Here is a 27,769-nt window from a genome sequence, read left to right as displayed (position 1 = left end):
AAGCAATTTGTAAGCGAGCGCGCTGAGTGTGTGTGTGTGTGGCATCACTTTCATCGCTTGTCTGCCACGGCAGTAGCAATAACAACAAACAATGCGTAATTACAATGCCGACGCTGCAAATCACAGTAGCGTGAAGAATTTTTTAATTATTACAAAGCGACAGCGGCAGCGCGCCCAACGAAGCCGCAACCACCTGCCATCAGCCAACGGCTGTCAGCCGCGTTGGCGCGCTCCGCTTGCTTGACTGCCGCACCACGCGCACTGCTTGGCTGCGTCCGCGTTCAAAAGCGGCCTCTTGTAATCCCATTCAGCGCGTTTTTACTTTTTCCTTCATCGCCGTCTTTTATCATTGGCGCTGCTGCTCTGATTTGCTTTTCACATTTTTACCGCTGCTTTTGTTGTTATCTGCCCGTCTGCTGGCATTGCGACTCTTTCTTGTAGGTATAATAAAGCCACATGGTAGTTGTTTTTGCGCATTTTTGCTTTGCAAATATGTTGCAAGTGAATGTTTTCGCGTGAAGTTTACTTTCAGCGGACAGCGGCAGCGAGAGCACAGTGTAGCACTTTCCACTTTTCATTGTAGAATGTATTATCGACTTAAATGTTCAACAAATGTTATTCAGCGCCAATTTCCTCAACAAAAATGTAGAACTAATGAAATAAGCTCATATTTGTGGTATTCAGCGCTAGTATTTACCTACACCGGCATCAATTCAGCGCTTTTTTTCTATTGACAAAAGTATAAACTAAAACTTTTCAACATTAATAGTTTCAAATGAGCGCTATTCAGCAAATTCAGCGCATTTTTGGCTTACAAAAATCCAGTTTTTTCTCAAAATTTAGCATATTTGGTATGTACTTATTACTTAAATGTTATCAAATTGTATTTCACTCTAATATCTAACAATTGACAGTCTAAAGTGTATGCCATGCGCTTTTCCAGTAGTTATTTAACCAACAAAACCAATTCAGCGGTTAATTTTTTTCAACTCGACACGCATCTAAATAAAATTGTTGCTGCAATGCATACATTTTTGTTATTAAGCTAATTCAGCGCAAATTTTTTTTTTGCAAATTAAAACATTTGCATTAAAGATTTAAATTTTAATATAGATGTATCGAATAGCGCTTCACCGTCTTCAATAAAATAAATATTGTCATTTAATGTCACTGTAAAGTACGCCGAGAAAGTAGCGCATGGCTTTGTAGTCATAGCCGATAGCATATACAGAATAAGCACCACACATTAAAGAAATATAATATGTAATGCTTTGTGGACAAAAAATCGCGAATATGCTTGTACTAAATATCAAGCTTAGAATTTTTAAATCTGCTACTTATTAATTTGCAGTATGTGAAATGCCGTCATACTTCATTAAATTGCAAAAAAAAATACAAGTCATTACAACTTAGCAATGCTTGATTGAATAAAGTATTACAACGGCCAGCGTAGAAGAGTGAAAATGTTTCTTTCAATAAAAGCAATTAATCCACTATGACGGTTGGGATTTTTCTTTTTTTTTAGACGTAATGCTACACTTTCAGTAAGAAAGTGAATGTGCTTAATAGTTTAGAATTTTACAGACAATACCCACTGATAAGAATGCATAAGTTTTCGACTATTCAGCAGCTTTGAATGAAATTCAGCGCAAGAGTCATGCATTGAAGCACACAATGATACATCAAGCTACATAAATCAAGCTTTTCTATTACTTCAAACTTAATTCAGCGCTTATAATTTTTTCAAAAACATATATGATCATAAATTACCTTATAGAACTAGTCGAAAAACGTTTTCAGCTGAAAAATTATTATTCAGCTAATATTCTAGCAACTATAAGTAATACTTACTACAATTTTGGCAAATGTAAATACGGACTGGTTATCATGCATAATTATTTAACGCTTCAAGAACTAATAAATGAAAATTCAAGTTATTCTGGGCATATATTTTTATATAGCGCTTCGAAAAATTTATTCAGCGCAAATGTTGTAGTACAGTTGTTTAGTTATTTAAAATGTGTAACACCGTATGCATTTTAAATTATATTCAGCGCTTCTAAGCTCAATTCAGCGCAGGTATTTCAGCTTATTTCACTTTTTTTTTCTTATTTCTAAACTATTTATTGGTAGCTATGCATATAAAGAGGCGTGCCACTGCAAAAGCATACCAGCAATTGCTATTAAATAACCAAACCAGTCTTTAATAAACATTTGTCAGCAAATCCAGCGTCATTCTAATTTTTGTCGCAGCAAATGACAAAACAAATAGCAGCAAACGTACGCCAACAACATGATAGCAAAGAAAAAATGTTGAAGCACTAAAAAGGCGAAAAAGAAAACATTACACAAAATAGCATGAAAATCAACAGAAAAATAAAAATGGAAAAAGCAACAGCATATCATTTTGATTGGCATTTTTTGCACACTTTACTTGCTACTACGAAATCAATATAACCAGCAAACCAAGTAAATGCCACAAAGCACAACATAACAAAGTAACCAATGAAAAGAGCAAATAACAGAGCAAAACCGGAAAATTGGAGAAAAAAAATCGCATAATGAGCAGGTAACCGGAGCCTTTCCACCAAGCACATACCCGCATTCACAAATATGTTTGCAGCTACTTCAGCAATGTAACACAATGAAAAGTTAGTGCAACAGCAAACCAATCACAATTGTCAATTCGCTCATGTGACCATTAGTTTGGCATATTTTTATTATTACTTCGTATTGACTGCACCCAACTGCAGCCAGTGGCAGCGGCAGCCGACAGCACGAGCAGCAGCAACAAGAAATAATTTGTGGCAAACCAATGCAGCACGTCTGATTGCCACAGTGTTTCAAACAATCAATATGAGTTACAACGAGCTTTTTGCACGCTTTGCGGGCATCAATTTGCTCCCCTCCACCCACAGTCCATGCAGCTAGCATTGATGTGTTCGTCACGTGCGCTTTTTGCTGACTGCCGAGCGCATCTACCATTATTACGGTATTGCTGGTTATTTCTTGTCAGTTGAAACACTACTTTTTCCAACCAATTTTGTGGTAGCAACTTTTAGAGCAAGCAAATAATGTTGCAACGAGCGAAGCAATGATGAATTAGGTGCTAGAAAGGGTGATTTTTGTTCTCTATTCTAATTTGCCACAGACTGTATTTGGCGAAAAAGGCTTTGGTCTACTTAGAGTTATAAATTTATGGAACTTTACAACCCATATTATTAGTTCCAAGTCTTATATCTGGCCTTCTCTCGTAAACATATTTTTTAATAGTCACATGAGCAAAGGAATTCTATCCTGTGGGGAGTTTTAATATCAAAATCTTTGCTGCCTGACTCTTATTTTATCCCAGATCAATCGACAGTCTCTTCAACAGTCTTTCAAATAATTCATATGTAAACTCAGTCGATCCTGCTCACGTCGTGCGACTTGCTGCATTGCTAGCTGTGCACCTTCTGGGGTTCTACACTGTTTCGGGTAACCATTAGCTAGAGAACATATCAAGTTGCTTACTGGTTATCTATCGGTTACAACTGTCTGCGGTATCTTAAACAACGATTAAGTTTATCCTCTGCGTTAAAATATCGAGCTTTTTTCGGAAATGAAGCGACAATATACAACATAGCTTAATTTCATGTTTAAAGCACGCTACATTGTCGTCGCTTTACTGTCTGCTCTTCGTTTCACACTGCGCTTAGCTTAAGTTTTGCGTTCTGGAATTGTTTTATTCGCGATTCAGTGCGCTTCACGCCTTTCTCTTCTTTCTTGCATTTCTGTCTTTATTCTACTTAGTTCTAAACTCATTTGTTCGTCTTTAACGCTTTTTAGCCTTTTTAGTTTGCCGTAAATCCGCCACTGCGTACAATCCCATGCGCACTTTGTGTCCTCTTAAACCTCTAGAGTTTTTTTTCGCTCTTTTTCACTTAATTTTGTTGCTTAAGATGTTTCCATTATTATTTCATTTGCTGCTTTGAGCTTCCTTGTTATTACTTCTACTTGTCAGTTTGATTCCTTGGACTTCTCTTCAGAATTTTTTGCTTCTATTTGTATTCTGCCTCTTCACCTCTTCCACAATTCATTTCATTAATCTTCTACGGCTCCCTTTACACCTCACTTTCTTGCCATTTGCTCTAGCTTACTATTTACCGCTCTCTTGCTGCCGCGCTGACAATCACAGGGTTGCAACGGGGCTATTGTTCGTGGCAGCAGTGTTGCAACTGAAAGCAAAAAGTACAGGCGAAATAAAAATGAATCAGCAAACGTGCCACACAAGAATGCATTACAAGCCATCAATAAAGCACCGTGTGCTCAGAGTAACGAAGCCCTACATGCAAGCCGCTACTTGTTGTTGTAAGCCGTTTGTTGTCGATTTGCAATTATTTTATTTTTTCCTGCAAATTTTGTAACCTGCTTTCAATGTAACAGCATACATTGTTGCATGACAACGACCTTTATTATACATAAGCACTAAATGCAAGAGGAGCGGAGAATGCGAGAGCAGCAAAAGTTTGCGACATTTTCTTTTTATTCAAAGCCAAATCGGTAGCGAAAAAGTGTATGGCAAAGTTTAAATGCAAACAAAGAGAAATGACAATTTAACTTTAAGACGATTGTGAAGCAAAGAAATGAGAAAGTGCAACAAAGCGAACTAAAAAAAGTCAAACTGAAAAGAGTGATTACAGCAGCGTTCTCACTCAGAAAAAGTGAAAAATTGTAGATGGAGAACGTAGGCTATAAACTATGCAAACCTGTCGCTTTGGAGTACAGTCAACGTCCACTGTCTGCTGGTTAGATGACTTAATGGCAGGTCAGTGAAGCGGGAAAATGAGCAAAGTAAAGCAAGATCTGCAAAGTATTTCGTAAAGAGAACAAAAATATTGTAATTACCGGCAGCCAGACAAATGTCTGATGGATTTGAGGTTATTTTAGAGATTACTTTTTGGCTCAAAGACGCGTCTAGAAAACTGTAGATTATAGAAAGGAAACTGACTGCAGGAGAATACTAAATGACAGGCCTGTAGAGAGAAAACCGAAGGCTGGGTTGTAACGAATTGTTGTAGAAAAAAAATTCACAAAACATTGTTGCAGAACACCGCCGGGCTCCTCTTAGAGCTCCGGGTTTTCGAGAAATTATAGCCGATCTCCCTGATTTGTCATTAACTGCTTAAAGGTGCAGAAACGAGTCGACAAAACGAAGTTTCATTTGTCTTAAGGAAACTAGAAGTTCTGGGTCATGTAAAGATTCGTCTGAAAGAGAGTTTTCGCGTTGACAAAGTAGGCTCAGACAATAAAATCTTGGTGTTTATGGAGCTCAGATATATTACTCAAATCTTTAATAAAGCTTCCAGGGCATCCATCAACTTAACAATATTACTTGCTGAGACATGAAGAACGTGACACATATATACCGCGGCATTGGACTTTCCAAGCTCTATCTTTTGGCTTCTGTGATGCTAATGAGCTGATCTCCGATTGTTAGGATGAAAGCCAGCGTGTAGAAGTAGTTATCAGAAGTTGTGAGTTATACGAAGTGCAAAGTTTTGACTTTTCTATTGCTAGGTAGGCAGGGATATCGATTTGCAGAATTCCAATTACCCACTTGTTTTAAGCTTTGCAACGGAAACTCCACCACTTTAAGCCTAAGCTACATCGCTATATATACTTTTGAGCTACCGCACCCGCACGCAAAACCTTGCCTAAATTCTGCCAGCAATCCACGGCATTGCTAAACTCTGCATTGCACCGCAATTTGGGCAGCGCTACCGCGCTCCGCCACAAAAACCAGAACTCAATTACTTCCCAAAACACCGCAGCCATGCCGCCGCAATGTGCGCTTGGCGCTCATTAACAAATTGCACCTATCACCCACCACCAGCACCGCCAAATGGGCGTAGCCATTAGACGTTCACCAGCAATCCCACGCTGCGCCATCGTATTCTGTTACATTTGAGCCCATTCAGTGGCAATCGTGCACTTTGCACTTCGACTCGGTAAACTCCATGACAACTGCCCGGCCACTGACGTACTGTGACTGGTGCGCGGGCAGCGGCACTTTCCGCCTGTGTTTGTATGTTTGCGTTTGGTTTTGCGGTTTCGTTACATTTGCAATGCGCGAATATTTGTCGTTGACAGCATTACATACTCATATACGAATATGTGTTGCCAATGCGAGTTGTCCATCTTCCGCGGCAAATACACTGCGTCACTTACGCGCTGACAGTCTGTCAGTGACTCTGCAACGCCGCTTGGCAATGAGGCAGCAGTCACAAGCCTGTGAGAGCGCAGGGCTGTAGGAAATACGCGTTGTTGAAAGTACAGCGCGCTGACAAATGACAGCAGACATGTCAACAACAGTTACAGAGTGAAAAGAACACGCAATAACTGCCGTTACTTATTGGAATGCGTCTGCGTCTGCGGCACTGCACAGCAACGAAGTGAAGCAGCACTGCAGTGAAAGTGTTCGGAAATCAATTTATAACTATTTATTTGCTGTGCGCTTTTGTTTCTCCGCTTTTGTGTGTGAATTCGCAGTGAAGCGTGTCTTCCCGCCTTGGCAAGCAATGCATTTCGTTTCGCACAGTTCGATTTTTAAATTAACCTCAATCCTTGACAACAAACGATAAGTTTGAGTTATTTATGGACACTCTGGTTGGTGCAGCCAAAAAGCAAAAACAAAAATTGAAGTATAAAAAATGAAATGCTCGAAAGTCGGAAATTGCCAGTTGCGTTGAAGAGTCAACAAGGGAAAAGTGTCAAAGCTTAAAAAATCCGCAATTTCGACTTCCTGCTGTGCTGACACACTACACTGCAACACACACGCACGCGCTGTAGCTCGGCTTCTAAACGAGCCACACAAATGGCGTATGCAATTTCTTGCACACACATTTATTTCCATTTTTTATATGCGCATTTTACATTTTACAATTTTATTTCGCCGCTTGTTTGAATAACAGTTGAAAGTTTTACAGAATCCCATAAAAATGTTGAAACGGAACTTTTACAGCCGCCACCGTCGCCGTCTCAACCGATGCGAGTGCAATGTCATTGCGATGCGTGGAAGTCATAAATTTGCATAAAGCATAACTTTGGCATAAAACCCGCGGTAAAAGAAAGAGCGAAGCACGGCAAGCAAGGAATGCCAGCGCCACATATGAAGCAAGAAGTAAAGGCCGAAGAGTCGGAAAGTGCAAGCGGCGCAGGTAAACGCAGTGCAACTTTGTGACAAAATCGCGCGAGCAGACAATATCTGCCTCACAGCCGAAATTGCAGTGGCAACTATTCAAGAATAAAGAAATTAAAAAGAGTAAGATATGCGCACAGTGGAAAAGAAGCGGAGTGCAACTGAAGTGTCGAAATTTATGGCGAAATTTTTAAATTACGTTAAGGGCTAGATTGTTTGAGACGAAATACCGTTACCAAACGGAAAGCGGACACTAAAGAGTAAACCCTGTTTCAGCTGCGACTGCAAAGATACAAAAAGTCGATTGTTGCTGTAGCGACATAAAATATTCTCGAAATAATTTTGTAGCATACTGCTGAGGTTACAGTTTTTGGCTGTATATAGAGCGGTATCTGTTACGACTGAATATACGTTACTGCTGACGAAGCAATTAGTATAAAACGTCACGGCAAAATTCTTACTACATATACGCGTCAAGCAGTACAAGCAAGAGCACAGAAAGTCAAGAAGGATCTCAACTTCATTCTGACAACATAAAATATGGGACATCAAACCCTCAAAGTCAGAAACATTACTGTAGTGTAAACACTGAAAATACGATTGATGATAGATTTATAGTTTTACTTATCTAAGTTGCACGAAGAACTTTGTCCTTTTTCCTAGTTCTCGCCTCCATTGAACACATTGTATTCCACAAACTGGATATATTTTCTGCATATAACTTACATGTACTCGGAATATCAATATGTTTTACTGCTATTGACAAGTTTCCGCCTCAAAGAACTTGCTTATAGTGAGGGTGCTCGGTATTAACATATATTTCTATACCAGCTGTCTGTAGGGAAGTCTATCCAACATCTTCTTCCAGAGAGTTTCGTTTTTGACCTTGAAGGCGAAGAGAAGCGATTGAAATTGATTACTGCTCTAATTTTGCTAATGTCGTCGAAGAGAAAGAGAGAAGCTCATTAAGAGACGCGAGGTATTTCGGTATGCTAAGTACCTTTTCTACACACATTGTGCATTTAAATATTTTTCGAGCCTAGTAAGCTGCTTCCTAAAAACCTCAATATAGAACCACTGATAAGTTTAGTGCTGTAAGAATGAAATTCTTAGAACGACTCTGCTTTGCTACTTTCTCTACTGAAGCATATACCTACTTCTGCTCTTTTGCTTGAATCAGTATTTATTTCTGCTTTTCTGGCCTCCTTATCATCTCACAACTACACTGTATGTATCGCTATATGCTCGCAGTTATAGTATGCTCACACTTATGCTGACATTTTGACGTCACATGACAGATATGCGGTAACGTGTGACAATTTATCTTGCAGATTGTAGACACACCGAAAAAAGGTTCACTTTGTCACCAGACACACACACTTGGAGCAACCCCAAGCAGAGTTTCGTACATTTTAGGCCAATTTGTACAAATCACCAGCAATTTATTTGCGCAATTCAAGCGAGTAACGAGGTAATCGTATATTTCTTATCAGCGCTACGCGCACATACCGCCACAAATGAGTTACGAAAAGGTCAGTGTAGCGGTCACTCAGCGCAGGAAATTACCTTCCGCAAGGCAACCCCACTATTCTAATGAATTTTCGCTTTTCTTACACCCACAATCTAACGACTTAGTTGTTTGGTTGGTCGCTATTGTCCGTCCAATTGCGTACAGTAATGTGCTTGTGAAAACAGCACTGTCAGCTGTCATACTTCTATTGTTGAATTTTGACAGCTAACAAACAAATCAACATAAATAATAACAACAAGACAGCAGAAACAGCTTATTGAAATGCAGCCATAAAAACGAGCCTAACGAAAGGGGCGACAGGAAGAAAGCACCGAAGGCTGATAAAAAATTACGTCCACGCTCGTTGCGGCCGGCCGAGTGTGCAAACAAACAAAACGCACTGGCGACCAAAACAAATAGTCACAGCTTGCCACAAAAGGCAAAAACGATAACAAAAGCTGAAAGCAAACAAGTGCGACATGTAAAAACGGTCAGCGCGGAGACGTAGACTTGTCAGCACTCATACAAAGTGGAACATTGCAGCAAAAAGCGTACAACATACAACGGAGGTCGGCGCGCATAAAGCCAAAGCGCCGATAGGCCTAAACGTTGTAAACGGCAAAGCTGTAAAAGTAGGAAAGAACGGGTGGCCAACGAAAAAGCCAAAAAAGGCGCTGAAAAAGCATGCAAGCCACGAGGCAAGCGACAACTGAGACGCTGTCAATGCGCGCCGACATGCTAAAAATGGTAATGGCTGACAGTGAGACCGGCGCGGCGCAGGAGTATACGCAAAAAAACAGACCAGAGCGCGAACCAACTAGAGGAGAGCGACGGCATACACGGCTTGTGCGACTTGTAAGGCGCGCGACATTTATGTGCCGCTATAGCGTACAGTCAAGCCGTCATGTCTAGCGGATTTCAGCAACACAAATGTGACGAGCTCTCAGCCCACACTGGTCGTCGGATGATGGACGGCAAGCAAATGACGCTTAGATTGGCGAGCTGAGTAGGCTATACTTGGCGGAAACTGTCCCAACACATAGCCAAGCCAAAAACATAAACGACAACAGCGTGCGAGGAAAGCACCGCGTTGCCGCTGATGCTGAAAATGTAGAACGTTGTGTTGAAAATGACAAACAATACACGCGCGTGCAATGAAAAGCACATTAACAGCAAGTGTGGCCAAAGAAAGTGAGTACGCGCCGACTGTGCGCCGCACCACGCCCGCCATGAGTGCGAAACATGTACACATTAGCATAAGTACTCGGTATTGTGTGAGTTATATAGAGCAGGTCGAACGCCAAAGGCGCAAACCAACTGTCTGCACAGTCGACACGGCCAAGCAGATGAGGCTCGGTTGCTCTTGCACTGCTTCTGTTTTTTGGTTAGCAGGTCAGCTACACGCTTTGTCAGCGCTTTTTCCTTACATAATGACAGCAGTGGCAATGGTAGAAAAAGCAACAAAACACTGATCCCATTCAAGCGTACAAGCGTCAACAGCCTACGGCCTATCAGTCGACGTTTGGCACACAAGTCACCCGAGCTGGCTGACTGCGGCTGTTGATGATGATGATGCTAAGAAGGCCATTTGTGCGGCGTCGTGCGGCAGTCCGCATGAATTTGGTTGTGCAAAGCGCAAGTAGATCAGGGTGCGGCGCCGTTAGATGGTGTGGTTAGGGCGAATGGAAAGTGTTTTGCAGTTTTTTCGCTTCCACATAGTTGATGCTACTTTCGCACTTGTCAAGGGCTTTTTTGTTATCATGTACGTACAACATTTTCTTGGTATTGTTTTGCCTTGCTTTGTGCAGAGAGAGAGTTACCAACCGTCCAAGCCGAGTAAGGCTTGTACGTAGCAAATATTAGCAATTATGCGAAGAAAGTGTATAGAAAAAATATGCGAATGAGACTTTAAGTTTTAGGTCATTAGTTGAAGACTCAGAGACAAAAAAAAACTCGAGCTCGCCAGCGTCTGCCCGACATACCTTCTAAGCAACCACAGACAGCGTTGTAATTAGACGGTTTTTCTGAGCGCCGCTCGGCATACAAAACTAAAGACTTTCGCATAAAAAGCCTGTCGAGCTTCCATCACCGCCATCACCGCCAACACCTTCTCATCTCCATCGCCTCGTCATTGTCGTTTTGCTCATTAAAGTTGCCGCACTCTTCGCTATTTCGTTGTTTGGCAGAAAAGTGTCGGTTGTAACTTCGCTCAAACAAAAACAAAAGCAAAACTAACTAGAAACACCCACAATGAAGGTTATGCTACGCGCGCCTGACTCACTTAAGTGCTGGGTAATTAAGTTGTTGAGTTGATGACATTGAATATTCTTGTCTGTTTACATTTATTCGTGATTTTACTTTTCTTCGACTGCGTTTGGTAATGAGTCTTGGAAAAGGATACGCGGCAAATGTGTGTCGGAGTGGAGTAGCAAAGTTGAGCTTGCAGTTGTTGGTCGCCGCAGAACTTTAGCAATCGTAGCAATGTTAGCTGCATCGGTAAAGTGGAGTAGGTGTTTCCGTGAAAATTATTAAAGTTTTCTGCAATTTGCTGGTGCGCAGAAATAACTGTTCTACTTGTAGTTCTGTGGAAATACTAACTAGCTTTTTGCAACTTTCGCGAGCTTCGGCGAAGCTGCCAACTTGATATTGTTGGCTTTTTATGTTTCTTAGTCGGATTTAATGTGGTTATATGTAGGTATAACGTTTCAGTCTCTTGTGGTAGACTACTTAAAAGACGTTCCAAAAAATATTTCTTCCATAAGCCTGCTCACAACTTTGTTTACCAAACAACTGAAGTTTTGATTCCTTTGCCGCCAAACTTTAACTCAACCCTAGCGTAGTTTACAATCTGTTCGCGGCATATGTTGATTTAACCACTTACAGGTAGTTCTTCTGAAAATAAATCGTTGATTTCTTTACTCCACAGGTATCGCGAACCTGAGTTGTGGCTGATCGAGTAAGCCTCCTTAAAGTTAGTCGGGTTTCTTTCATTTTACAGCTGTCCAGACCTGTACTAGCATCGTTAACTCTCTCAGTGCCACATGCCAACCAAATCTGGTGCCTGCGAGATTCCTGCTTGCGAACTTTTAGCATACCGTGGGGTTTCTTAACTTTTATTGAACCACTTTGAACATATAATTTTGAAATATTTTGCTTTCTTCAATTATTCCTTAATATTTTTTTCTATCGTAAGCTAACATTTTTTTCTCATTACTTCCTTTTTTAGTGTCCCAGTAGCTGCTCGCGACTTTATAGCTTTCATAATTCATATTCAGCGCATGGTTTAACACAAGCTTTGTAATTCTATTCCACCACTTAATTTATGCGTATCAACACTTCACTTTTCAGCATGATTTCTATCACAAATTTATTCATAACTATTTAATCACATTTAATTCAAATCATATACTCTTTATAACTCATAAAATTAACAAGAATTTGCCTCAAACCAAACTCTTTTTATGGCCAACGAAAATTTAGTAATTCATAGTGAAGATTCTTGCAGCGCGGCGAAAAATGGTTATATGCGCTAAGCACAGACATATGTTGGTATGTACATTAGGGTGGAGCGAAAAAAAATTATTTTTGCTTAGTCTGAGTTTAAAATTTGTAGATTATATACAAAGAAAATGTTTGGAAAAAAAAATTTTTTAAGCATTCTAGAAGCTGTGGAGAGTCCTCTTTTGGGCGAGTTGTAAAGAGTTTAAACCAAAAAAATTGTTTTGTTTCTAAAAAAATGGTTTCGTGTTAAAACGTCGTGTTAACTTTAAAAGCCGCCTCCAGATGTTAAAAAACAATTTTTTTTTCAAAAATTTTCTTATATTATAATCAATAAAAATTTTACCCTCAGGCTAAGCAAAAAAAAAAAAATTATTTTCGTTCCACCCTCATATACATATGTGTATAATACGTAGTAAATGTGTATGTATGTATGTGTGCGCGTGTGTAATCAATTAAAATTCTACACCAAACATCGTTTTCCTCTCCGCTCTCACCTCCCCCGCTCTTCATTTCCTGTTCTGTTACACGAATTTTCGCTTTTATATGCACTCGTGTTTGTGTGTGTATATGTGCGCGCTATCGTCTATTTTCCGCCGCAAAAAATCATATCAAATCCATAATTCATGCAGAAATCGAACAGTGACAGCGCCATAAATTTTTGAATTTTTTCGGGGTTTGACAATGAAAAAGCAAAAACAACAAACACATACATATGTGACAGGCATAGCACACCGTAAAATGAGTGCCGTATTTGTAATTGTTGTTGCACGTGTTGTCGTTTTTTCTACATCTAACTGCCAGCCATGCACAACCTGTTTTAGTCGCACACACTCGCACACACACTTGCTCAAATTGCAATTTTATTTCCATCCTACTGAGCGCAAAAGGGATATGTGCTGCCTTGTATTCCATCTACAAGTGTCTGCAGACAGAGCACCTGTTTTTCGAAAATTTACTTTTGCCAAAGTTTTTCGGTTCACATTTTGTTTTCATAGTGTTTGGGCCAAATTAAAACTCACTTACCTTAATGGCGAATCTGTGTAAAGGATATGTGAGAGTGAGATACACGCGCCAAAGCGAAAAGCTTGATATGCGTAGAAGGTAAAAGAAATGGACTCAACACGGCGGCGTTGAAAGAAAAAAGCTCCGTAGGGTTTAAATTGATGAAACTCTGAAACTACGAATCCTGTCAAGAAAGCTTACGAAACATTCTTTTTAATCAAATAGACCCAAAAGTTGTAGAAATGTAAGAGAAGCTGACTAAAAACTTAACTTTTAAAGAATGCTCGCGCAACGCAAGCAGTTAAAAGCGTGAAAATTTCAAATAAAAAAAGTGTAGAGTGTTGCAAAGCTCACTGAACTTTTATGAAGCTTTTTGGAGGTCACTTAGTACTCTCGAATTTCATTAGCTTCTTTCTATGCAATTTCCGCTGCCAGTTGCGTGCAGAAACCACTGTCAAAAGCTTGCCAAATCCGCAATAATTTTAAATTTATTTAATTAGAGCTTTTTTCGTAAAAGTTGCGTTAAAGCTTTAAAATATTTTTCTAAACTTTTTTAGTGAAAGCTCTAGCGAATCGGTGCAAGAGTTGGTAGTGAAAAATAGGCTTGCATATAATATTTTTTCAACAATCTCGTATGACTTCGTAACAAAAAGCTCAGTTTACACTAACGCTCTCTGAGCGATCAGCTTTGGAACGAAATTTCTGTCAGTTTTTTGTTGAATGCGGATCTACATGGAAAGAGCACATTTCAATGGCTTGTGAATCTTTAGTGCGATAACTGGCGGTTTCGCGAGGTCGGTAACTGAAAGCTGCCTCGATTACATGATGCAATTACTTATGGAATATTATGAAAGGGAACGTCCTCATATTTTTCGTACGCTTAAGTATAAAGAGCTATAATTTCCGACACAAAATTTGGTTTTGTTCTGCTTTATTGCTTAAAGCTCTCAGCTCAAGTCAACTTAAGTGTTTGAAGCTTACTTATACATTTCTTTTAGAGCCACACATATATGAAAAGAAAGTAAAATTCGTTTAACGGCATAAATATGTGATTTCACAAGACATTAACTGTATATTTTTGTTTTTCTTTCCGCTGCAAGCTGCTCAAAAGCACACAAAGCCATTAACACACATACACACATACACACTTGAAAGCTGTCGCTCTCCCGTTTGAAAACTGCATTTGCTCCTTAAAAGTAGACACACATACATAGGCAAACATATACATATGTAAGTAAAGTGAGCACATATGCACTTTGACCTAATGTGTTTAACCTATTAACGTCGTTTATGACCGAAAAGGAGTATAAACAAGAAGTAAGAGCACGCAAATATATTATATTTTACGCGCAAAGCAGCAGCGCAGGAGAGGGGGGCAAACGAAATTGATGCAGGAAAGTGATATGTGTAGAGAGTGTGGTGCATGCAGCATGCCACATATGTATATATACCCGTACAAGCGTACATGTGGTATATGTGTGTCTCGTTTAAAGCGCTTGCAGATTTCGGTCGAAACGACGACAAACTACGAATGGAACCATAACATAAATAGCTGAGCGCTTTAAAGCATATTGCTCGAGTTATGTGCTTTTCAGCTACGCATATGGCAGGCATGAGTGCGAATTTTATATGTGTGTGTGTGTTTGTGTGTGTCATAGAGCAAAACTCTGTCTCACTGTAGTTTGCTTGTCCTTTTCCTTCTCCAGCTCCCCTCAAAGTTATCAAATTTCTTGTTTGCACACATATATATTTCATTTGCAAAGATTTACCGTTACTTTCTTCAATGCATTCATTACAGTTTGTGGTGCACACACATCAAATATGCTTGTAAACTTTTGATTATTCAACTATGTGTGTGCGTATGCATGTATGTGTGTGTGAAGGATTGTCGGTAGTTAGAGATGAGCAAATAGCTGGGCTGTTTTGAAATAAAATTCCTATTGATTACATTTCAAATTGATTGATTTTTAATTGATGCCAATGGTGAAGCAGATCCACATACACACACACACACAGAGAGATATCGACGTATTAAATATTAAGTGATTACATATGTACATATACATATGTACATAAACATTTTTATATATGTATATGTATGCATACACTTTTACATACATACATATATGTATATACATATATATACGCACTACATAAAAGTCTGTCGTTGCGTGTCACGCTTGATCGCTCGGCTGGTTCACAAATCAGTGATTCGATTTGTTGGTTTTCTAAAGGATTTTCTTTAATTAAAACCGAATTTAAGAGCATGCTGGTCGCATGAAAATTTATCGAATCACTTAAACTTATTATTAGTGTGCAGCAAGCGGGAAACGATAACGGTAGTTGGCTTGTACTAAAAATTGCAGCATTGAACGAAATGTTAGAAGCGAGAAATAACGTTAGTTAAGTCATTAATAATATTTAGTTGCCACATGTTTGCGGTCGAGTTATTTTCTTAATATTTTTTATAAAATTGATTTTTCGTTTTTATTTGGAAAGAGAAATATTTATAATTATTATTTGTTATGCCAATTTGACCATTGAACAGAAAAATTTATTATGAATAATATATAAATGAAAACAAGCTTTTCGAAATAGTTTTTTTTTACATATTTTTTTTTTTATTCAAAACAAATTTTTTTTCTATTAAAACTTTTTTTTTGCTTGACAAATAATGTCATCATAAATGTAAATTATATTAAATTATAATTAGAAATTTTATATTTTATAATTTTTATTTATAATGTTTGTTTTTTTTTCAATACAGTTTTGTTTTCTAATAAATTTTTTTTTTTAATAAAATTTGTTTTCTAATATTTTTTTTTTCGTTTGGCAAATTTTTTGTCATCAAAAATTAAATTAATTTTGAAAACTACCGTAATTTTTTACGACATGAAATACTATTTTATTTCTTATTTTTTACAAAAAGAAAAAATTCAAATTCGAAAAAAAAATTTCCCATTAAATATTTTAATTAAATTTTTTACAAAATTTATTTTTAAATTCTATTTTGATGAATGTTTTTTTTTTTTGTTATAACAATTCGGCTATAAAATTTCAGCATAAGTAATATATACATACATATGTATGTATAATTAGCAACAAATGTTACTATAATTCGTTTTCATACATTTACATTCGTGTAATTTTGTTTTCAATATATTTTTTCGAATAAAATTTGACAAATTTTGTCGTCATGTTTGAACGAAAATTTGAAAACTCCTGTAACTTTTTTTTATAATCCTTATTGATAGGTCTAATTTTTTTTAAATATATTTTTTCGAATAAAATTTTTTTTCGTTTGGCAAATTTTGTGGTAATAAAAAAAATAAAACTTTTAAAATAAATTTTGAAAGCTACGTTAAGTTTTTTAATGGTATTTTATTAACAAAAAAAATTTTTTTTAAGTAAATTTAAAATTTTTTTTCTAATGCAAAATATAAATAAAAAAAAAAAAAAGTTTTTACTGAAATCTTACTTTTAACAAAAAAAAATTAAATTCAAAGTAAATATTTGTTCAGAAAAATTTTTTAATTTTTTGTTTAGTTTATTTTATTAATTTAAAAAATAAATAATTAAATAATTTAAAATTCGAAATAAAGATTTGTACATATAATTTTCTATTTTTTGTTTTTGTTTATAAAAAAAAATGTATTTTTAAATAAAAAAATATATCAAAAATATGTTAGTAAAATTAAAAGTCAAAGTAAAGCTTTTTGCATATAATTTTCTAATTTTGTTTTTTATTATTATAAAAAATATTAATTCTTGAAATAAATAATATTTAACAAAAATAAATTCATTACAAAACATAAGTAAAAAAAATTTCTCAACAACTTAATTACTTTCTTGTCAAGATGTTGTCAACATCTACTCACTTGTTGTTGCAACAACTTCAAAAAAATACATAATTAATTTCAAGCTTCACAAAAAATTGAAACGTTACAACAACAGTACCAACAGTAACACTTTCAGCTTCTGCTGAGTGACAAATGGTGGATTTTGTAATTAAAATTAATTAAAACCACACTAAAGCCACATTACAAACTGTCACATCAATCAAAGCAAATGGAAATGTTCAAAACACAAAAGAGCGCGCCAGCGTAATTGAGTCATAAACAAGCACATGAGCGAGCGGTGTGCGCTGGAGAATTCTTAAGAAGCACAGCGCGCTGTCGGCGTTTGCTGCAATGTGCAACAAAACTGAAATGTCAAAATCTACTTTCAAATATGCAATTTAGAAAATGCGTAGGGGATGGAAGAGTGGTAAATGCATGGGCACATACATATACATATATATATATATGTACATACACACAAAAATGTTAGAGTTCTCGTGAATGCATTGCGACTGAGGTAAACGGAATTTTTTTTGTGTGACACTTCTGACAAGCTGCTAAATGACAAATGCATTTCGCACAGAAGTTATAGATATAGGGAAAGTCAAAACATCTAAATAATTAAAAAGAAAATCGAAAAATAAATTATGTTTAGAAAATTTGAAAAAATTAAAAAAAAATTTTTTGTATATTGTTTTTGTTTTTAATTAAATGTTTATATGTTTCAAAATGCATTTCAAAAATATTTAAAAATAAAAAAAATTGCCTTTTGAAACATATACAAGGTTTTTTTTATTTTGCTTGGTATTTGAAAATATTTGAATTTGATTTTGATACATTTTAGAAATTTTTTAATAATTTATATCAATATTTTTAATAACCTTTTAATGTTTAAATATTTTTGATAAAATAATATTTTAAATATTTGTGTTTTACTCTGTTAAAATTTTTTTTTTAATTCATTTTCAAAATGTTTAGATATTTTATTAGATAATTTATTTATTTTTTATTAATTATGAATGCTTTTAAAATTTATAACATACAATTTTTATATTTTGTTTTAATTTTTTTAAATTAAACTTTTTTTTTTAATATTTTGACATTTAAAAAATATTTTTTTTATATATTTTTTAGTTTATTTTTTTTATTTAAACTTTTTTTTTTAATTCCATTTATTTTTTTTAAATAATATAACTCGCCAATTTTAATAAATTTTTAATATATTTGTTACTTTAATAGATCATAGTTTTGAAAAAAAAATTTACAAAATTTTTAAAATTATTTTTAAAATTCAATTTCCACAATCTAATTCCCTTTAACAACTCAAATCATAAGCCATTCACTTCCGCTGCTTAATATGTTGACTCACACCTTACGCTTGCAACCAGCTCACTTTTGGGTAGCTCGTCAATACTTTGGAATGCAGTTCAATTTTGTACACTCAGTTACCTGCTTTATTTTGCCAATGGTCAGCATTGAATGATCACGTATGCATATAAAACACTTTGGCAGCGAATAAAGTAAAAAAACAGCAACAAAAAAGTTGCTGAATTTCAAGCCTTTTATAGCGTCGATTAATTGCCGCTACGCCCAACGCAGCGTGCTACAGTCAAGGTGTTTGTTTGATCAGCGGCTGTGTATGTGTGTGATTGGATTCTGCTAGGTGTTTGAGCATAAAAAATGTGCGCCGCAAATTCAAGAGAAATGTTGATTGCTACTGGTGGTGAATTGGTTTTAATTATATATCAATTATTCAATAAATTTTTTTTTTTTGTATATTATATATATTTTTTTTTGAGAAATATTAATATTATTTTGAAAAGTTTTAATTTTTTTAAGTCAAATTAAATTTTGTAAAAAAAACTAATAAGTTCGAAAGTTTTTTTTTATGGAAAAGTATATTTTTTTGAAAATTTGTTTTTGAAGAATTTTAACTTTTTTATAAAAATTTAATATTAACTTTTCAATTCAAGTAAATTTTAATATTGATTGAATTTTTTTGTTCACTTTTTAATTAAATGTGGCTCTTAAGTCCACCAAAGTTTTAGTCTGCCGAAATTCTGCTCGTGCTGCCTATTTTTACTTACGTAAGTTGTTGTTTTACTTTAAATGGTGAGCAAACATTTCAAGTGCTGCATAATTTTATTTGTCGAGTTATTTTCTTTACTTAGCGTATATAATTTCGTCTTTTTAATTGTTTTTTTTTTTCAATTTTGGTTTTTTGCATTACTTCTTCGGTTCAAGTACGCCGACCTTGAAAGTCACCAGTTGCCATTGACGGTTGTGGAGGGCGTTACATAGATTTTTGACTGATAGCAAAAGCAAATAAAATCGCTCCCATTTAAGTCAGCATCGCAAAAATGGACAAAGCAACAAAACAAAATAAGAAATAACGAAATATAAAATAAAACTGCAAGTCGCGTTTATTTTAGCCACATTAAGTGATTTCGATGCCCGACTTGCCCAAGGGCAGTGTTGCCGCTTTTGTTGTCCAGTTATTGAGTTTCTAGTCAAATCGATACAATGAAAGCTTTTATGCCAAAATTTTGGGGTTAATTTCTTTAGTAAAGCTGAGAGTTTTAAAAATAAAATATTCTCAGTAAATAAAAAATTAAAAAAATAGCAAACAAATTGAACAGAAATTAATATAATTTAAAAAATATCAATACTAAAATTTTCAGAGCAAAAAAAAAATGTATCTTCTATACCTTGACAAAGTGTTAAAAATATATTATAAATAAAAATGATTTAGAGAGATTGTAACTAATTTAATTATCTTTTCATTTTTTACAGTTCAAAAAAGTCACAATATGTAAGTATTTGGAAATATATTTCTAAGAAGATTGCTATATTTTAATTATAAATTTTTTTCACGTTAAAAATTTTTTAAATTTTTTTTTATCATTTTCAAAATGTGCAAGTTATTACAAAAAAAAACATTAAATGCTGTACTTTAACTATTAAAAATTAATAAAACAAAAATTTCAGATTTTGCATATTTTTCAATATTTTTTTTGTTTTTAATTTTCAAAACTCGCTAAATGGTAAAAAAATTATGGTATGTATATTTTAATTATTAATATTTTTTTTTAACTTTTTTTTATCAAAATTTGGATGATTTTCTAATATTTTTTTATTTTCATAACCCGCTAAGTAGTACAAAAAACAAAATTTTTTCGATTTATTTTACTTTTAAAAAATCGTTAAATATTAAATAAAAAATGGAATGCTATATTTTAATAAAATTAAAAAAAAAATTATAAGAATTCTGATATCTTCCAAATTTTTGTTAATTTTCAAAACTCGCTAAATGGTAAAATATCAACAAAATTTTTTTAGATTTTTTTTGTTTTGTTTTTAAAAGTCGCTAAATATTAAAAACAAAAATTAAGTGCTATTTATATTTGAATTACTAAAAATTTTCTTCAATTTATTTTTTATCAGAATTTGCATATTTGGCAATTTTTTTTTCAATGTTAGAAACTCATTCTTCCTCAAAATAGTGAAAACACAACATAGTTTGCTATATTTTAATTACTAATATTTTTATACAATTTTTTTTATTAATATTTGTATGATTTTCAAATATTTTTTATTTTCAAAACTTGCTAAATGGTACAAAAAACCATTAGATTTTAGTTTACTTTTCATTAATTATTTTTAAATTTTCAAAACTCATTAAAGAGTAACAAAAAACGAGGAAATGCTATATTTCAATTATTACAATTTTTTGTTTGCAAAATTTTTATTTTTACAATTTTTTTTAATTTCAAAAATTGCTATATATTACTCAAAATAAATTTCAAATACATATTTACTATAGCAACAGTAGTTTTGTGCAACAGCTTTGACATCTAATTACTCTTATATAATATTTTCTACCGAACTGCCAACCAGTGTTGCCATATTATCACATCGCTTCGTGCCTGTTGGCCATTATTATGCCCATTGATGTCACTTTTCGCTTCTAATACACATTTAATTACGCAAAATTGCGACATAAATCTGCGCTAAATGCGAGTGAGGCATGCAACCTGCCTGAATATATAATTTTAAATCCAAAGTAATTGAACTGTAGGACACCAGAGCAAATTAGCACACAAATTACGCAAAATATCTAGTACCAAACTATAGCAAGAAGAAGCATGGAGTATGTAAATAAATTGCCAGAAAATTACATGCGTAGCACTTGTAGACGCCACATACTTGTAGTCTACAAACTATTGTCCTTTTTGTTGTAAGCGCCGAAAAAATTTCGTTTATTTGAACTTTGTGATTTTGATTATGCAAATTGCCAATTGGCATGTCAGGCGGACATAAAACGGTTAAACGCACAAGTGCCAGTGTCAAGCCGAAGTAAGTTGTCACAATGAGTGCGAAAGTAAGCAACAAAAAAAAAAAAAACGTTAGAAAGTATGAATAACAGTATACGAACGGAAGACATGTCAGATGTGTATAAAAAATGCGCACAGTTGCAAAATAATCCATAAAAGTGCTGTGCAAAACATATTTTTCGCTTTGCGAGTAATGACAGTAATCCATTATCTACGCGCGGCAGCCACCCTGCAAGGCAGAAAAAGGAAAAAATTCAAGCGCTGACCGCTTGACAAACGCACAAGAAGCGAACGAACGATTTTTCTTGCACTCTTCCTGCGAAAGTGGCAAAAACTGACAGCTTTATTAGCAGCTACGTCAAGAAATATTCAATAAGGCGACAATTTTCTGCTGTCACCTTGCCAACCTCCCCTGCGCGCGCTGCTAAGGTTGACATACCCAAAATTCTGGCTTACTTCTTTATGGCGATTTTTCAACTTTTTCATTTAAGTAGTTTGTTTTTGCTTTTTTTTGCGTAATCCAGGGACAGCTGAGTGTGCTCATTTATCATTGCGTCCATTTGTGTCTAAACAAAACACATAACACAAAAACAAAATAAAAAAATTGGGGACAATATTTGCAATTTGCGCCGGAATCGTTAAAAATTATATGAAATGGTTCAATATTGCGTTGACAGGTAGCAAATGGAAAATGTCAGAATTTGACAGTTACTATTTTTTAATTTTAATAAGCTCTCGTACCTTTCAGGTGGAGCGACGAGGAAGCGGTTTAATATTGTAGATAAATTTAGTACATTTAGTGAAAAAATTTTTGAATTTTTGAACTTATACTTAAAATTAAAAAACAATTTACCCATCTAAAATATATTTAAATTTTTTATATAATATTTTCAAAATAAACAAATTTTATAATTAATATAAATAATTAAAATTTGATAGCTTATTAAAAAAGTTCGTAAATATAATGACAAACCACGAAAATCAAATAAAACTTTTTTGTTTTAAATTTTATAGAAGAATCCGCATAATTTTATTTTTAGAAAAAATTTTGAAATACAATAATTAAATAAAATTTGAAATTTTAATTAAATGTACCAGAAAAATGGTATGAAAGTCAAGTCCTAATTTTTTCTCTTTAATATTTACCTAATATCTTCCTGTTAGCCTGTAAATAAATAAATTAATAAAATAAATAAAAAATAAAAATATTAAAGTAAAATTTTTCTTGTTATATATATGTATATCAAAATTTTTCTAAAATCATTTCTGAACCAGTGAAATCTGAAAATTTACGAATTCACGTTTAAATAACTCCGCCATTCAAAAATATTGTATATGTTACTTTCTTGTATTAAATATCGAAAATTGTTTGCCGAAATTTTTTAACAATTTCAAGAACTATTAATATATTTATAAAAAAAATTAATTTTAATTTTATGTTAATTTTTTTATCGTTTTGTCCTTCAAATTTTTCAAATTTCAACAACAATAAAGTATTTTTTTGTTATCTAAAAACTTTTTTCGAAAATTTCAAAAGCTTTCAATGAATTTTCTTTGCAATTTTTATTTTTCTTATATATTTATTTTAACATTTTTGCAGAAAATTTTTCAAATTGCAACAACTTTTCCCAGATTAAATTTAAAGAAACTGTTTTAGAAAATTTCAAAAGCTTTCAAGATAATTTTTTTAAATTTTTATTTTTATTTTAATTAATATTTTTTCTTTATTTTTTCGAAAAAATTTTATCAACTTTTCTATTAAATTTTTAAAGATATACATATGTATTCATAAAATTTGAAAATTTCCAAAACTTTCAAAAAATTTTTTTTAAAAGAATTTTTTTACCTTAAATTTTTTTCGAAAAAATTTTAAGATTTCAACAACTTTTCTATTAAATTTTTAAAAACATATCTATGTATTCTTAAAATTTTAAAATTTCCAAGACTATCAATAAATTTTTTTTAAAAGAATATTTTTACCTTATATATTTTGTTATATTTTTTCGGTAAGTTTTTCAGATTTCAACAACTTTTTTCATATTAAATTTTTAAAGAAAGTTTTGAAAATTTGCAAAACTGCCACTGATATTTTTGAAAAAAATTTTCTTATATATTTCGCTCTTTTTCTCCAAAATTTTTAAAATTTCAAAGTCTTTTCTTGTAAATTTTAAAAAATACTTTCGGAAAATTTGAAAATTTCAAAAACTTTCAATGATATTTTTTACACTACTTGTATTAAATTTTTAAAAATATTTTCCGAAAATTTGTATTCTGAAATATTTTATTTTTATTTTTTCAATTTAGTTTTTATATGCCTTTAATATTTTGAAAGATTAGATATTCAAAACCTGCCAAACCGTAACTTGCAAGTGCCCTTCACTATTCCTAAACCGCTCAAGCCAATCTCCCCTCTTAAAGAACACTTTTATTCCACTCACAAACGCTTTCCAAAGATAAAATCATAGTATTTAAGATGAATAGGTCTTTACAATAATAAACGGTGAATCACGTGACAAAGACAACGCGTGAGCGCGCCGTAATTGACATTTAATACAAACAACAACAACAAATGAGCAACAAAAGCGCTGCCACAAAAGCGTGTGAATGCGGCGGCAAGCTTGAAAGCGAAGCTCCGGCCAGTCAGCTTGACGCGCCGCGCAAACAATTTACGCTAGCTGAAAAGAACACGCTTTTAAAGTTCACAGCAAATTTCCATGCAGAACAAATAGACGAATTTACACAGAAAAACCAAGAAAAAAATGTGAAAAGATCAAACAGTCAACCTAAAGCATGGGTGAAGAGTGAGTGGAGGGCTGTGGAGGCCGTTAAGCTTACAGAAATTAAAGAATAATATACAATTTTAACTCAATTGCGAGCGTTGTGAAGACGCAGTCAGCTGCCTAGCAACACACGCGCATACACACACACACACACATGTGACATGTGCATAAATGCCTTGCAACAAACAAAAGTCGATCAAGTTTGATTTCTGGGTCATGCGGCAATAAGCAAACAAATAAAAGCTATGAAGAAGAAGTAGAAGATGTTGTAGAAAAATACACACGCGCGCACATACAAGCAATAATCCGCAGAACAATTGAACATTGTAACATAATGAAATCTTCACGTTAAAATTTTTCTTTGAATATTCTTTCTTTAAGTTATTTAATAAAATTTAGCAATTTTTTTTAATTTTTAATTTGTTTGTTAAAAATTTTAAAATATTTCTTTTAATACATAATTTTTTATTAAAAATTTTAAAAAAATTTTTTAAAAGTTTTTTTTTCAAATTTTAATTATTTTCTTAATTTTTTTTTTTAATGCTAGACAATTATTTATAAGTTGAATTTTTTTAAATTCATATTTATTTTTTTTTTGGATTTATTTTTTAATTCTTTAGATAAAAGCTAAGAAATTTTTTAAAATATTGAATTTTTAAATAAAATTTTTGCTAAAAGTTTTTAAATATTTTTTTTTAAGTGTTTAGAAAAAAGTTTGAAAATTTTACCTAAATTTCCTAATTATTTCGTTAAAGTTTTCTTTAATTCTACAAAATTACTTGAAACTTTTTAATATTTTTAAATTCGTATTTAAATTTTTTGATTTATTTTAAGCCAAAAGAAAATTTTTCAAATTCTTATTTTTTTGTTAAAATTTGTGTGTGGTTTTTGTAAATAATTTTTCTTTAAGATTTTAGAAAACAGGTAGAAAATTTTTCTAGAGAATTATTTAAAATTTATTAATAATTTTAAATTTCAATTTGTTGATTTGCTTAAATTTTTTTTATTATAAATTTGTAATTATTTTTAAATTCATATTTAAATGTTTTGATTTCTTTTTTTGTAGTCTTTAGAAAAATGTTGGAAAATATTTCAAAATCTTAATTTGTTGTTAAAATTTTTGCTTATTTGTTTTAAATATTTTTTTTATTAATAATATTTTTTTTCTTTTTATAAATTTTTTATTAAGCTTTTTATCAAAATTAACCGCAATTTGAATATTTTCTTAATTTTTTTTTTTTTGTTACAAGCAAAAAATTGTTTTTGGGTTTCTTAGTATTAGTTTCTATTTATTTTTTATATATTTTTTATATATATTTTTTTTGATTTGAATTGTGATATATATTTGATTTGCTCCTTAAAAGAATTTTTTTCCTGATTTCTGGAAGTTTTTTAAATTCATTATTTTATTCGCAATGTATTTCCCTAATATTTTGCCTCTCTATTCTTTAAAATTTGGTTACACTTTGGATGCTCGATTTTGTTACTCAATAAAATTGAAGCTGTAGCCTAAATGCGAGCACAACTATTACCATTTATTCTATCGCTTTTCAGTTGCAATTATCTCCTATAAAAAGCCATAAAGCTGCTTGATTTAGGGCTTTCAATGACATAATTTGCTTCCCTTTATTTATTTGCTCCCATTCGGAGAGCTTATTAAGCCGCTTGACTTGATCTGGGTATGAATTTCAGCGTTGACATATGCAGCCCTAAATTGCGTAGGCAGCAGGAATGTATTTTTTTCAACTCTTATGAGCTCGAAGGTACTTTAAAACCATAGTAATTTCCCCCTCAAAAGAAGATGTGTATCAAAATTTTATTTTTCCATAAATAATATCTATTCATAATCTCTTTGATATACCGTAAAAAGTACAAACAAATTTATTTACAGTAATTCTGTAGGCCGCAAAGCATAAACACTTTGCAAAAGGCACGAAATATGTCGAGGCATCTACATATACACAAGCAATCAAGTTATCAAAATGTTTTCATTCTCGACAACTTATCCACTTTACAATAAATAAATATTTGATTGTGATAATAAAAAGTAAATTTTGACTCACTAAAATGCACCGTACTTGCGTATAAACAGCTATTTTGACTTGTAAGGTCCGGCGAGAATATTATAACAAATACATCTTCATTTATAACACACACACAATAGTAGTATGAAAATTGGAAGCAAATCAACTGACATAAGCCAAAACAAAAAAACACAAAAAAAAACACAAAAAAAAACATTTGCTTATTATATTTAAATATAGAGCAAGATTTGCTTGCTTGCGCGCCTCAAAGTATGCTAGGCTGCCACTCATGCAGCTACTTGACGCTGCTGTTTTTATTTTTTCGGCCGAAAAATGAACTATATTATTAGCTTATATATTGCTAGCTGATTTGTAGCGACACAATTTTTTTACGGCATATTTTTCTAGTCCCTTTTCGCCCAATTTCCCTGTGTGCGTCTTCATGTATGTATGTATGCATGCGTGTGCTGTGCTTTGGGTTGTAGGTCAACAAATTTTCATTTATGCGCATTTTCAATAATTCTCTAGTGAAATGTAAAATCACACACACACACACCCTCACATGTATACATACATGTCTACATATGTACATGTGTGCTTTTGTTATCTGCTATTTCGCCCTCAAATAGATTGCAAGTCAAGCCAAACGGCATTCAGGGTCACTGGTTTATTTATACAGCTGCCCTTTGGTGGCCGCTGGGTCATGCCACAGCATCGAGTATCCTTGTTGGCTGCTTAAATTGCTTTGTTATTTCATTTTCACTTAACACAACGATTTTCATTTTGTATAAATGCTTTACAGTTTTTCTTTATTACGCTGTGGCAGTGTGGGTGGCTATGCCTGTGTATGTGTTTATATGTGTTTTTTCGTGCGTGTGTGTGCCCACTTGAGCCCTTTTTGCCCGCTGCGCCTGCTGCGCTTGTGGGTAATGGACCTAACTTATGTGTATGCGTATGTGTTTCTGTGCATGTGTGCCCATCCGCATGGGTATTGCAGGCAAAACTGTTACATGCATAACGTTTAACTAACGCAAATGTAGTGGTGAGCGGGCGCAAAATAAAAACAATATCGAAAATGGCAATAAAAATTACTCTATTACAATGCGTGTAGTGGTGGTAGTGTGTTTGCATTGGTCATAAGCAAATCTATCGGCTGCTGAAATTATTATAGCTATTGTTGTTGTTATTTTTTTAGCATTTTTCTTGTTCACTGTTGCTTCCAACACTTATAGGCAATATGCTTAATGTTGATTTGTTTGTTGTTGCTATTGTTGCTGGCATTATCAAAGATTTACGTTGTATTTTATATGACCCTGACTTTTGTCTTCACTCCGCATCTCTTTCCGCACAAAAAGTAATATTAGAAAATCTTTGTATTTCGTTCTTTCTGCTTCATTATATTCCTTTCGCTCTTTTTGCATTTCTTTTTTCCATTAAACAAATAATGTGTTTTACACCAGCAGTGACCTTTAACCTTTGCTCTGTGTATCAACTGCTTTGACTTGATCCCTGTGGTAGATTAGTCAGTATATTTGTAAAAAGTAGGGAAATTTTTAATATCCAACCTCGGTAATGTGATTGAGTTTCGTGTATTTGCAA

General features: G+C 33.5%; 1 protein-coding gene and 1 long non-coding RNA gene across 3 annotated transcripts in view; one reads left to right on the top strand and one right to left on the bottom strand.

The window, feature by feature from the left end:
• Nucleotides 1–27,769, top strand: part of LOC106619447 (uncharacterized) — a 178,130-nt gene that overhangs the window by 45,988 nt on the left and 104,373 nt on the right. For both annotated transcript variants that reach the window (XM_036359477.2, XM_070109496.1), the window contains exon 3: nt 19,826–19,844. The gene's annotated coding sequence lies outside the window, so the exon portion shown is untranslated. The remainder of the gene's footprint in view (nt 1–19,825; nt 19,845–27,769) is intronic.
• LOC118680318 (uncharacterized) lies at nt 1,935–3,879 on the bottom strand. Its single transcript, XR_004975851.2, has 2 exons — nt 3,514–3,879; nt 1,935–2,321 (listed from the first exon to the last, which is right to left on the bottom strand). It is a non-coding gene; the product is annotated as an uncharacterized lncRNA (long non-coding RNA).

Source organism: Bactrocera oleae, chromosome 5, assembly GCF_042242935.1.
Source record: "Bactrocera oleae isolate idBacOlea1 chromosome 5, idBacOlea1, whole genome shotgun sequence".
NCBI classification, from domain to species: Eukaryota; Metazoa; Arthropoda; class Insecta; order Diptera; family Tephritidae; genus Bactrocera; species Bactrocera oleae.
Note: the sequence above shows the minus strand (reverse complement) of the source record. Positions and strands in the feature narration are given on the sequence as shown.